Source organism: Equus asinus, chromosome 9 (assembly GCF_041296235.1).
Source record: "Equus asinus isolate D_3611 breed Donkey chromosome 9, EquAss-T2T_v2, whole genome shotgun sequence".
NCBI classification, from domain to species: Eukaryota; Metazoa; Chordata; class Mammalia; order Perissodactyla; family Equidae; genus Equus; species Equus asinus.
Window position 1 is genome coordinate 81,305,293 of NC_091798.1, and position 13,817 is coordinate 81,319,109.

The 13,817-nt window shown below is 36.6% G+C and overlaps 1 long non-coding RNA gene across 19 annotated transcripts in view; it reads right to left on the reverse strand.

Annotated features, from left to right (window-relative positions):
• Window positions 1-13,817, reverse strand: part of LOC139046208 (uncharacterized) — a 150,277-nt gene that overhangs the window by 107,208 nt on the left and 29,252 nt on the right. Inside the window, exon 4 of one of the 19 annotated variants that reach the window (XR_011505945.1) lies at window positions 379-4,920. The exons of the other annotated variants lie outside the window; for them this stretch is intronic. This is a non-coding gene — a long non-coding RNA (uncharacterized lncRNA). Of the gene's footprint in view, window positions 1-378; window positions 4,921-13,817 lie in introns of those variants that run through there. 19 annotated transcript variants of the gene reach the window in all.

Genomic DNA, 13,817 nt, shown 5'->3' on the forward strand with positions numbered 1-13,817 from the left:
GACACGCATGAAGAAAAATTCCACTGACCTTCTCTTCACCTCTGCCTCAGCGGCCTCATTGCCTTAAGAAGTAGTGTCAAAACAGAACACACACCTTCAGTCTCCGCAGTTTGGAAGAGCAGGGAGGTGAATATTTGGCTTTTAAGGGAACCAGAATATGGCTAAAGTTGAACTGTTGCATAATGGTGAGCCAAATATTCTAATGGTTTAAAAAGATAAATTAACACCTTTCTATATGCAGAAAAAATTAAACTTAAGTCTTGGTGGGGCAATAAATATAGTTTTCTTTGTTCATTTTTAACAACAGTCAAGAGAATCACTTCAATAGTAGTGAGATATATGGGTATATGTGTGTGCCTCTGTTTGTGTGTGTGTGTTTGTGTGTGTGTGGAGAGAGAGAGGAAGAGTTTTAAGTTGGTGGGAGAGTAGAAAACCATTTATTCACTTTGTTTGGGACAGTTAGCAATATCTATCAAAATTTAAATTGCAGGCACCTTCTAACCCAGTTATCACACTTCTAGTAATTTACTTTATTTATAGTTGTAGAACAATATATGCACAAGAATGCTCATTAGAGCATTGTTTATAACAACAAAACTGAGGGCAACTAAGATACCCATCAATGACGGGCTGGATAAACAAGCTATGGTATAGCCACGTTCTTGAATACTATGCAACTCAAAAACCAACAAAATTAAAAACATAAGGTAAATATATATGCAAGCACATAGAAAAGTTCCACGATATATTCTATATCATTAAACAAGGTACAAATGTGTTTTAAAATAAACAAGCAAACAAAATACACGTATGTATATATGTCTATGTCTTTATCTCTATGTACTGCTTATAGTTTATAAATATTAAATCATCTGGAATGTTATTCACTAAACAGCACCAGTAAGGTGCTACTATCATGACTTCATGGGAAGTGCGTTCTATGGCAGAGAGATAGCAGAGCGGGAGAACAGACAGAATAGTTTCTCGCTCTTGGAAGATATTTATGTGAACTCCTAGACATAACTGGGTAAGACTGCGACAGAGGTTGGAAATCCTGTTAGCAAAGGAGGGGGCAAATACCCGTGATTTGGGAGTTGCTTAAATGTGACTACATGCATTGTATAAATCCTCAGAAATGCAAGTTACAATTCTGTTTTTTAAAATTTTAATTTAGTTGTGTGATATCAAGTAACAGATGAAAGAATTATATGAAAAGGTCTGTACAAGAGTGAAGTGTGAGGAGGTATGTTCACCCACAGGACACTTAAATGTTAAGATTAACGCTAGTAACAGGCACGCGTATAGAGCTTGGTGATTGGCAAAATGTGTTCACGTGACAGTGTCTTGCTCATAGCCAAATGGTTTGAAATTAAATAATGCATCTACTTCATTAGTGTTACATCATGTTAGATGCATCAATTATGAATGGAAAATATATGGAAAGGAAAGAAGAAATGTGCCTTTAATAATGCTGACTTTATAATAAATTGAAATGAGTTAACCAAAATACTCTAGGGCATTATGGGTTAAGATCAGGAAGGAATACTTTAGTCATACGTTAAGATTTAAAACAGAAAAACTAAGTGAATGCATGTGAGTTTTCTGATACAAACGTGATTCTGAAAAGTACAAAGCATGGTGACACAAAAGTCCTCTGATTACAAATTACAACAGGTTCTTTTTCTTTCAAATTTCCATAAGACTGACTCTATGCTATGTTTTTAAGAATAAAAGCAAGTGTCATTCCAAATGTAAAGCAAAGATTTTTCCGGATTAGTGGTTTAAACTCTATCCTCTAGTGTAGCCTTCATTTTGAGAAAATGGTAAATGAAAACTCAGTAAAGTGTTTGAAATAATTTTCATATTTGAATCAGATATTTGAAAACAGAAGACCTAATGAGGGAGGAAGTAAAAGGAAAGAGGAAGAGGAAAATAGGTGGGAGGTTGTTTTCAAGAATATCAAAGAACCATTTCAATATCTATTGTAAATGTTTACTTCAAATTGAAAGTGGTATAGAGAGGAAGTTTGTAAAGAATTCAGGGGAAAGAATTGATTCAGCCCATGAGTTTCCTTAGTCTACCAAGTAGAATTTTTTTTCTTCTTTTTTTTGCATACTGTGTTATTTTAGGAATTCTATTTCCTTTTTTAAAAACAGGCATTAAAAGCAATACAATTTAGAAACTACTGACTTCTTAAATTTCTCCTAATCTATAGAAATTCTCTTCAGGGGAAAAGATTCTCTATAACTAGTATCTGTTCAATATTTGTTTCTTAAGGAAAACAGCAGCAATAACAACAAAAGTAAAACTGATTGTCAATTTTATCAGAATGCTTCCAGCAAAATAAGCTTTGTCCCTGTCTGGTAACATCAAATCAGTTGAGCATTTAAGTAAATTCTAGTAACATAACAAAGTAGTTGTTCTACCAAATAAACAGAATTGAAGAAAGAAAATAATTAAACGGTAGAAATTTCACTCAAACCAATTGATTCAACAGTTTTATTTCGATGACCTGGTGATCTTGGTTCACCCTAATAAGAAACATATTTTACTCTAGGCGGAATTGGAGAGTGAAAAGGTAAAAAAAAAAAAAAATCCTTAGAGGCAAAAATATTTCAAACTGGCCAAATCCAATTACAGTGAATTTCTGGGGCGCGGGGGGGTGGGGGGGGGGGCAGGGGGGAGTGTATAAATTATTTTGTAGAGTAGCAGGGAAACTGTATACTAAATATTATTCCAAATAGGGCTTCAGTGTTTACATACAGTTTTTCTAAACAGAAAATACATGATAATTTCCTTGTAAAAGAACTTGATCAAGATCTTTAATTTTTATGATTAGATAATGTGTTGCTAATATGGCTTTTTTCCAAGTACAAACACAGAGTGTGAAAGAAGACCTTACAGTCACTTGCATTGATATGTAATTGATTCATTGGCTTGCTACATGATCCAAAACTCAGTTCTAATGCCTTCTAGGAATTTGTACCAAGGGAATCATTTTTCTTTCAATCTCAGTTGACATTTCAACATTTTTCATTTAAATATGAATGAAATTTAATTCATTTAATGAGTAGTAACAGATTATTTTTCTTCCTGTCCTTTTTTGGGGGGTTTCATATAAAATATAGAATTATTCAAATAGGTAAATATGGTGGCTGCTTTGTAAGGTGGATATACAACTTATCTGGGGCTCCTGGGACTTGAAACTCTCTGGTATATCTCTTTGGTACCACTAGTTGATGAAGAAAGTGTTTAATACATTTGTTTAAATCTAGGAAAAATGCTTACAGATCTTAAAAATATCACCACACTTTTCTATCCTTACTATACCAACTGATTGTTTTGAACAAGCCCTGAGAGTACCTATTATGTTTTATAAATGTTCCAGGTGTGAGGAAGATGGAGACAAAAACACATAGTTTAAAAAAAAAAAATACCCTATCAAGGACCATACAGACTAGAGTAGACTGACATGTAGCATACAGTATAATACAGAGTGATGCCATATGATATAGTGTTATAGTGGTATCATAGAGATGTGAACAAGATATACTTGGTGCTCAGAGGGGGAGCATTTAACCCTGGTGTTGGGTGTAGAAAATTACCCAAGGAAAGTTTTTTTGTTTGTTTGTTTTAAATGAAATCTAAACTGAATCTTGAAGATGAAGCTGAAGAAAGCCAGGTGGATAAGGTAGAGAAGATGTTATTCAAGGCCTAAAGATGAGAAACTGGAGGGTACATCCATGGAACGAGAAATCATTTTATTTTGTTGGAGGGGACATAGTTGGAAGCTGCTGCAAGTAAGACTAAATAGCTAGCAAAGGCTAGATTACAAAGGGCCTTCTCTGGTGAGCTAAGGACATTATATTCTGTTCTGAAAATGATGGAGAGCCTTCAAAGGGCCTTAGTGGGATGACAGGAATAGACGTGCAGTTTGGGGGATGCACTATGGCGGGAGTGGGAGACTGCATGCACGTGCTCTTGTTTTGCATTGCTTAAAATCATTCCTCTTTTCTTTAAAGCTATCCTTCCATCTGCTTATTCCTTTAATATCACACTCCCCTTACCCCTGATCAATGAACAGCTGGATAGATGAAGAACCATGAACTATTCTACTCCATTCCAGCTCACAATAGACTTTTCACTGATACTTCACTGGTTATTACTTAGAGGGACTTTTCATGGACCATTCTACAGTAAAGAGTTTCTACTGAATTTGTCAACAGATGACAACCTGTATTATATGGACCCATCACAGTGGAAAGATTGTTAAGACATAATAAATGATATAACCGAACATTGAGATATTAAAATATGTTGTGCAAATTTTCTGGAAATTCCAAATAAGAAAATACCCAGACAACAGACCAAACTTTTCCTTCTTCATCTGGAAAACTAGAAATTTAGGACACATGTTCAATATGGTTTAGACATGTATCTCTGATATACTTGGTAAATGTTGACTATTGCACAAATGTTTTAGTTCCCTAAGGCTATGTACCAAGAAAAATTATGATGTCTGGCGCAAATATGAAAGGACAATATTTTCTCAATGGAACTTCACCTGATCTTTTTATTCAATTATTTTACCTAATAGTCTTCTGTAGTATATACTCTATTATGCTATTATATTATGTATATTGGCTTAGCTCAATTTGTTAGGATATGGTTGTTGTATTAGAGGTTGCTAATATCTCATATTATCCATTCTGCTGTTCTTTCCCTTTGTAATTGACCTTCCCCACATGGTCATCCAGCTATTTTCTGTATTACCTAGCATCACTTCCAACTACTTGCATCTTATAACTAAGTTGTTTCCAGTAGGATATGAGCAGAAATATGAACAACTTTCAGGTCTTATCCTTGAGGATGATTTGTCTTGGTCACCTCTTTTTCTCTTTTTCTTCTCCCATTGGTTGGCTAAAAGACAAGAAAAGGAAATTTTCTTGGACCCAGAGATAGAAGCCACATAATACAGAAAGCAATGTAAACCCACCAGCTTGGATCCTGGCTTCCTACACTGACCATTTTCTCCTCAGAGTTATATGAGAGAGAGAAATACACATCTACCTTCTTTAAGGCACTATATATTTTGTCTCTCTGTTATAGAAGCTTATTCTGTATGGAGAATCATACCAGTGATAATGACTACAAGGTTTTCAGCCCCAGTGTAACACAGTCAATGGTCTTCACACGAGAGCAACTATCTCAAACACATGTCATAAAAGGAAGAAGTTTTGCAAAAATTGGGCAGGGTTAGGGGTAGAGGTATGGCAAACATGCAGATAGATCATAGCAAAATCATCACCGGGACTGGAAAAGTAATGATACATCATGTGAATTGTTCTTGTTCCCACTTTTCCCTCACCCATCACTCCCAGACTTTCACTAGCTCCCAGCTCAACAGTTAGGAATTAAGTATGTGGAAGACAGACCTTCAAAACAATATGCTAACTGGAAGCTGAAACTGGTTCAGGACTCTTAGCCACATTGATAATGACCCACAGGGTAATCGCCCTATGATTGATGAACCGCTGAGTATGTAACTATCAAAAAACACTGAATGGACATGCGTTTCTTGCATTGTGAGTAAAACCTACAAACAGAGACACAGCTGGTCAGCAACTTGGTCATTTGGACTTTCCATTGTGAAAAAAAAATTCCTCACTCATTTTCATTTCTTTCCTCCTACAAACTACATTTGGATTTTACACCTTAGACTATGACATCTTACTTCTAAAAATTAAAATGTAAAGGTTTGGGCGGTATTATTCATCAGCTTGCTTAAAAATGCATTTGAATTTATATTTATAGCATTATGCAAATATAAATATCATGAAGCAAGAATAAACACTGAGACTTAAAGTGTTTCATTCCAAGAGTCTGTGGAAACCTTTAGAAGTGGGCAATAGAAAACTCACACTGCCTTATTTTGTTTATGATCTACCCCTTGAGAAGTGGGAAGACCAGAAAATTTGTGCATTTCTTCAGAAGTCAGCTTCATCTGGGAATAGGACAGGTGTGAAACTGAGAGTAAAGTCTCAAAGTAATGTAGTTGACAGTAAAATTTGAATTAGCGTAATGTAGATTATTTTTCCCTTAGTTCTCAGAGCCTCTAAAAAACTCATAATAGTATTCCCTCCGAAAATAAAGTCGATCTTCAATTCATGACATTTCAGAGTTGATTACCATGATTCCAAGACGGTATATGGGTTGCAAATGCCAGCAATAGTCTTTCAGTAACAAAGTATGGACCCAGTAGAGGTTGAACTGAGATCCTAAGAATTTAGAACCTGATATGTTCAGCATTTCTGCTAAATTTGAAAGGAAGTATGTGCCTTGAGAGGTTAATGTTGACTTTAACTATAACAAAGAAACTGTAGTTGACTATAATTGAGCAAAGCATGCAAAGTAAATCATACTACTTAAAAAGCAGAATGAGTTAATACATCTGTGCAATTTATCACTGGTTTTACTGAGATTTAAAAAAAAAAAAGGTCTGAGAAAGAATATGACTATTTTCATAGTGGAAGAAAGAAGTACTTGTTGGTAATCCTTTAAAGAAACTTACTTATTGGAGACTTATCTATCAATTTCAAATAAATATACTTATCAGCACAAAGAAAATATTCTTGCACCACTTAAGATTTATCTGAAATGAATTCCCTTAATTTATCCATCAGTGTTTTCATTATTCTATACTGGAATAGCTTTTAAAAAATTGTTGGATGATTTACTTAAAATTCAGAATTTTGCTAAAGCTGGAATTTTAAAATTTAGTTTTCCACCTTTTTTTTCTTTGCAGTATAAGTAGGTGGTGGAATAAGAAGAGACATATAGAGTACTACCATATTTAGAAAATATCTTTTGAAAACGTTACTTCTTTTTCGGAATAATATCCTTATTAAAGGGTCACCACATGAAATCTCAGGGGAGGAGTTACAGGGCAAACATAGAACTTAGTAGTAGGTGGAGTTCTCTGGGTCCAAAAGGACTGCCTAGTTTTGAAAAATAATTTACTTTCATTTGCTTTGAATCTAGTATCAGGGATGATAAACAAATAAGCCTATTTGGCTGGGAGGACAGATAGCAAAATAAATTGATATATCCAGACCAAGTGATAAAAACTATTTCTGCCTTGATAGTACATTTTCCAAGGAATCTAAGAATGTTTATAATTACCACGTTTACTTGGAAGGCCCTTTATCTAGATAAGAAGAACTCAGCCTGTATTAAATGTACATCCTTTATGTCTCTTAACGTTAGTCAAGTTCTTAATATTTTTGTATGGCATCATCGCCTGTTGGCATGCAACAAAAGACAAGAAAGAAAGGAGTAAAATCTAATGTATATTTATCATAATCTGAAATAGGCAAATTTACTATTTGGATTTTTGGTGGGAAACTACAGGTGTATTAATATCAAATTCAGAAAAAATATTCTTGAAACTTATGGAAGGACACATAAGACATTCAGTCCTATAAGCTAGGGATGAAAGAGATTAGGAAAGGCCTCCATTTTTTCCCTAATAAATAAATGTATTAAAACGGCTCTAGGATCTTCCATGTCTGATAAATGAGCACAGTACAACATGAATAAGAGTTGAACTCTAGGTATTTCAATAACTACAAATATCTTAAGACTGGAGACATATTTACTGCATACTGTAGTTAAACCACATACTCCAGTTCCCATATCACCAACTGACAATGGACTATTCAACTCACATATTGGGTTAACTCAGCCAACCTGAAACTGAACTCTCCCCTACAGAAATAACTCCTCCTGCTGTCCTTATTTTATTACTATTACCATTTCTCTCCTATTTTTCTGTACTAGAATTATCAAACATGACTCCAAATTCTTTTTCATTCGCCTTTTTCAACTGCACCGTGATTACAAAAGTCTATAAATTTTTCTTTGTACACTTTCTAGAATATGTATCCTCCTTTCCATTCCAATTTCCATTGCTTTTGTTTAGAATTCTAAAATCTCACTGTTAAACTCTTACTGATGCTTTCCAAACTTCTGTCTTTGCCTCTAATTTCTTTCTCTTTAAAGATATTCTGTACATTGTTGCCAAATGGATTTTCCTTAAATATCATTTTCATCATACCACTTGTGTGTTTGATAACTTGCAGACCTTCTAGCCCTGAATCTCAAGCTTCTTAACAGTGTGACACTGGGTGTATAGTATCACTCTCTGGCCTCAGTTTCACACATGACAATGAAGGTGTTGGACTAGTCAGTCTCAAAGTCCACTCTACCATGTATGTGAATCTGAGATTATGTGAGCCTGTGAGCTTCCTGGTCCTCCTACTATCTACAGCAGCAATTCCCACACTTGGCTGTACAGAAGAGTTACCTGCTATACCATTTATTTTCCGTTTGCCTACTCCCATACACTCTTCATCCTTCTCTACCCCATCCTGAGCCCCAGGAGCATAACCCCCACCCAGTGCACCACCTGAGTTCCCCTGCCCACTGGTTTCTCCCAGGATTCAGCCAGTGGGAGGCATTAACAGGAGACAAGTGGACAGGAGGAGAGAGATCAGAGCATTTTTTCCTTTGTCTTTTTCTATTTGGGAATCACATCTCTAGAGTGGTTTTTAGTTTTGCCCCTCTGTGACTACAGGTCCTGCCAGGAGGCCAAATGGATCCCAGATGTTACTCATTTCTGTCCCCTTCTCCTTAACTCTGCGTTTGATGCATTAACCTTGCTCATACTTTTGCAAATTGTCCCTTCATTAAAGTCTTTTCATTTGAATCATTTTTCTGGGACCCTGATCAATATATGTGAAGAGATTATTTTTTTTAAGACCAATGTTCAGCCCTCACTACAGATGAGTAGAATCAGAACCTTGGGTGTGGGGCCCAGGTAGAAGTATTTTATAAAATCTCTTCCTGGCAGATTATAAAGTCCAAATATTCTATATCTCCATTCAAAGCTGTGTGTAATCTGATCCCAACCATCTTTTCAGCCAAGCAGACATTACAGAAAAAAAATATCTCACAACAAAATTTGGCTACTTAGTAATTTTGCCAATAGGCTAATTTTAAAGAAACGTAAATAAGTATAAATTAACATAACACAAACTGGACCCACTGCTTCCATGCTGAGAAGTGCTTCCCAAATGGAGCAGTAACCAGAGACAAGAGGAATTACTGGGATGAAAACTTATGGAAAGAGGCGACTTGAAAGTTAATGAAATATATTAGAAAGGGGAAATCTTCCAAGGCATCCTATGCTTCTCAGGTATCTCCTATCCTTGAAATGCATCGTCTCAAAATCTCATCTACACAATTTTCCAGTCAGGTATGTCTTTCTTTTCATTTGATCTGTTATTAAGAAGTCTCATGTTTGACTTTCATATTCTTTCACTTGCCTTGATTGCCATTGGTTTGCACGCTACTAAGTAGAGAAATGGACCAATAAGTTGATAGGGTGAAAGGAAGAGAAGCCAATTACACAAGAACTGGTGATATTTGGGGTGAACAGATGGTGATTAGTGCCTTTAGTTATTTACAGATCTAGGATTTTAGATGCTTTCAAGTCTTGATTGTCTGACAGATAACTTCTTCCCTGGAGGCTGTCATAAAGGCCTGTTTCAACTCTTCTGATTTCAGCTGGGCAGCCACTGTTAACTGCTGTTGGAAAGCAGTTTCCAATCAGAGAGTCAACCCAATCTTTTGAAGATAGAGCCATTTATTCAATCATTAGAGTACCAACCACCAGCAAGCAGAGCAGCAGAAATTTGATGTCTGGAGCTGGACAGTAAAACTGGGCTTTACTGGATATGGTCTTCAGCTGAGTCAGTACATCACTGGTAAAATGAAATGATAAATGTGCATTTGTGGCAGTTGTATAATTTATTCACTTCAGATCTATATACAGAACAGCTGCTTGAGGACTGAATGTTTGATTGCAATTTGTTCTGGCCCCATTGTCTCTATCTGTGTTTGGTTTAGGGTGGGGCAGAGAATACGATGGTGATGACAGCTATGAGTAAATTACCTGGAGCCCAGCAACTAATATCACCATTGGCTTTTATTGTTCACAAATAGAACTGACGTTGGCTGCAGAGCTCTGTTACTTTAATTTCAAAGCCTAAAAGGGGAGGTGAATGAATCTCAGATTTAGTTATAGTATTTCGCCAGAAAAACTAAATTCTCCTGTTAGCAAGATATTTTCTAGGGAGGTAAGTTCTTGTATAAAGGAGAACAAGATAGTAACGTTTGATTAACTTGTCCTAAGATTTTTTAACATTAGCTACTTTGTGTAAAAATGTAAAACGCTTCTCAGGAAAAGAATTCTTTTGATTCGTAAAGAATCCTCCGTCCATGATGAAACTTGAAGTCCTATATTCATCAGATTATATTAACTTGTTGTCATTAGTAACCAATGGTGAGTCTGCCAGTGACTTTGAGGTGATTAAAACATTCTTTGATGACTTTGGTTTCCTCTGGTTGGAGCCAGATGTGAAAAAACCTGTGTTCTCTCGCCAATCAGCTCCAAAGTCCAAGCTATTTCGTGTTTAAGTAAGGTTGTGTCCTGTGGAAAGATACTTCTTCATGCTAGACTTACTGTTTAATACACAGGAAGATTACAAAACCGTGTAAATGAGCAGCAAAAAGAAAAAAAAAGCATTTCTCAGTCAGTCGGAATGTATGTTTATATTACAATCAAGACACTTGAGCCGCCATAGAATGAAACAAAATCTCTGCAGGTATTGTGGGTCTTGGAAAGGATTGCGTGACTATGTCATTAGAAAGTCATATTTTTTTTTCACTCTTTGAATTCTTTAAGGAAAAAAAATGACTTTTGGCTGAGAGAAGAATAGTATGTCTTCTAAACACTAAAAAATTCTCTCAGAGGCCTTTCCAAGATGTTTTGGATGGCTCTCTGCCTCTCACTCTCTGGCAGCCCGCTCGTCCATCAGTGTTTGCAGAAGGTCAATAAACCCTGGGCAGGCGGGTGCTGCGGAGTGCATGTGTGAGAAAACCTGCTGTTGTTGCGGTAAATGCAGTGTCCACAAATTCATTAGGAATGCATTTGTTCCTGGAAGTGCTAGCTATTCCGGTAACTGGCTGCCGCCAATGTTTTTAACCATATTCTCTGCTTTTATGCAGACGTTACAGGGCAGAAAACCAGTCCTCTGTTCTCACTGCCTGCATCAATTTGCAGTTTGTTACTTGATCGGCTCATTTTACCTTTCGTCTCGTGTAAAGGGCAGTCTGGGACACTGTAGTTATGTCTGGGGCCTTCTTATTAGACTTTATGATGAAAAGGGGCTCTCTAGGGTAAGGACAACTCTGAATCTACTTATTCAGCTCTAAAGAAAATAACGGGCATTAGGAAGAGCTGAAAAATTGCAAGCCGTGTGAAAATTGGAGGAAAATAACTTCACCCTCCCAGATTTTCTCATACACAGCAACAAAAAAGTTATATTTTGTGATTCCATTAACATGTTAATAATTATCTTATTAAAGATTCTTTCTTTTTCTCTCTCAGAAAATAAAAATAATATCTCCATTCTTTCTAAGCAACACTTTTGTAAGCTAGCCCCTCTGAATGTCAATAATACTCATGCTACTTGGAATCTATCAGGAGGAATTGGAAAAGACAAAATGAAGTGGTTTGCTAAAATGGCCAGGATCGTATGGGCATACACACCAAACCAAACATCATTACTTTTAACCTGATCTGACTGCCAAGATAAGAGGAAAAAACACTAAATAATAATGGAATCACTGCCTTTTTCTCAGAAGACAACTCTGGTCTGGCTTTCTTGAAGTAATGTCACCTTAAGGGGGTGACAACACTGAACTTCCTGTGATAACAGTATCTGACACAACGTGGCTTCAGCTTACTTGTAACTGGCATGTTAGAACTCGTGAGAAGTGTGAGGCCCTTCCATCACGAATGAAACACATCTGTCCAGGAAATACACTTCACCGTGCCAAAATGCTTTTAGTGTATCTGCCCCCTGAGTGCCCTCTCAAGCTACAGTTCCCTGTCAGCAAGTACCTTGTAATTCCTTTCCTTTTATGTTGATGAAAGTCTTGATCTATTATGCCAATATTGCATACTTTCCACAGTCTCCCAGAAACTATTACTCAGTAATGTGCATAGGAGATCGAGCTCTGTTACTTAGACAACCAACCTCAGCTAAGAGCATCAGCCCTCGCAGAAAAGCAGTAGCTAGATGGTCAGCTTTTCTAATATGGTTCAAGTTCTACTTTGGGAAAGGAAAAAAAAAAGAAAAAAGAAAAGACCAACGGTGAGAGTGGACACCAGAGAAGACAATGCACTGCTTTTAGAGGGAGCCAAGAGGAGTGAGTCAAGGAAGGATTTGACTGGCTTCATTCTCCAACCTAGCGAGTTCTAACTGTATCCAGTGAATTCAGGTTAGGATGAGTCAGAGCTGGAAGTTCCCCTGGGGTTCCACTTACACTAGCAGTGGCAACAGAGCCTCAGAACGAAGCCTGGGTAACCCCTACCCCCATTCTTGAGAAAATCGTAGGAGCCCAGATTGTCTCTATGTTTTAAGTTACTCAGGCATTTGGAAATGCATCATATTCACCATCCCTCTGAAAAGCAAACTGAATTCTTAAGTTCAGGAGTTTTGTTTTTAGCACAATCGGAGAAGATTCACAGGAAGAGACCCAGGTTAGAGCAATTCTAAGCTGCGCTAATGTTCACCCAGACCACAGAGTAAGACAAAATGAACTAGATTCAGGAGTATAGTAAGTTGAAAATCATTTAACCCACCACAGTTGATTCCTTTTGACAATTTCTAGATGAATCAAAGTATCATTAGCTGTCGAGAATTTATTAAGTGCTTACCTTTGAGCACCAGCCACTGTGTTTGGCACTGAAGTTACAAAAAAAGTAATAACTAACATATCTGATACTGCTGACTCCATGCCAGGTAATGTTATAAGTGCTTTAAAAATATTAACTCATTCAATCTTCACAATGACTTTCAGAGGGAGGTATTACTATTATACCAATTTTCTAGGTGAGGAAATGAATTCAGAAAGGCTAAACAACTTGCTCCAGGTTACGGAACTAGTAGGTGGCAGAGCAATGATTCAAACCAGGCAGCCTGGCTCCAAGTCCATGCTCCTAACCACTGTGCTCTCACATTCCATAATCATTAAACACAAACAGAAACATTATTGGTTAAATGACCACTAAGGTCACAGTACATTGATGATAAAAGCAAGAAGACAGTCCATCCACTTCTGAATCCCTGACCACATGTGGTTAGGTCTCTGAAACACAGCCAAATGAGAGCTAAGAAATGTCCATCAGCTCTGCCACAGCCCAAGTTATCCTGAAAAAAATCCAGCCCTTGGAATGTGGCTTTTTCAGGTTAATTATTTAATCTCTTGTTCTTGAACTAGTCAATGAAAACAAAATACATTCCAAATTTCCTAAAGCAATATCTCAGATTCTATATTTTATATCTAAAACCCACACAAGAGGAACATGATATCTTTGAGGGCAACATTAAAGTTTTATCAGCATTTTTCTTTTCTGATAAAATGGCACACTGAAGAAATCTGCTTTATTGTGGAAGTCCTCAACAGTTGCAAAAGTTTCAAGCCATGGTCCTCAGTGGATGTTTCTTAATGAATAATACAGGATTTGCAACAGAACTTTTAGCCTCCATATCCCAGGCATTGTGAGAAGAGGATAATAAATCCCATGGCATAGGTACAATTCAGATTTTTAACTCCATATTCATATGATTGTTTAATATTTATTGACAAGCACTATTTGTTGGAGGCCCAAGCCGGCCAAACATCGA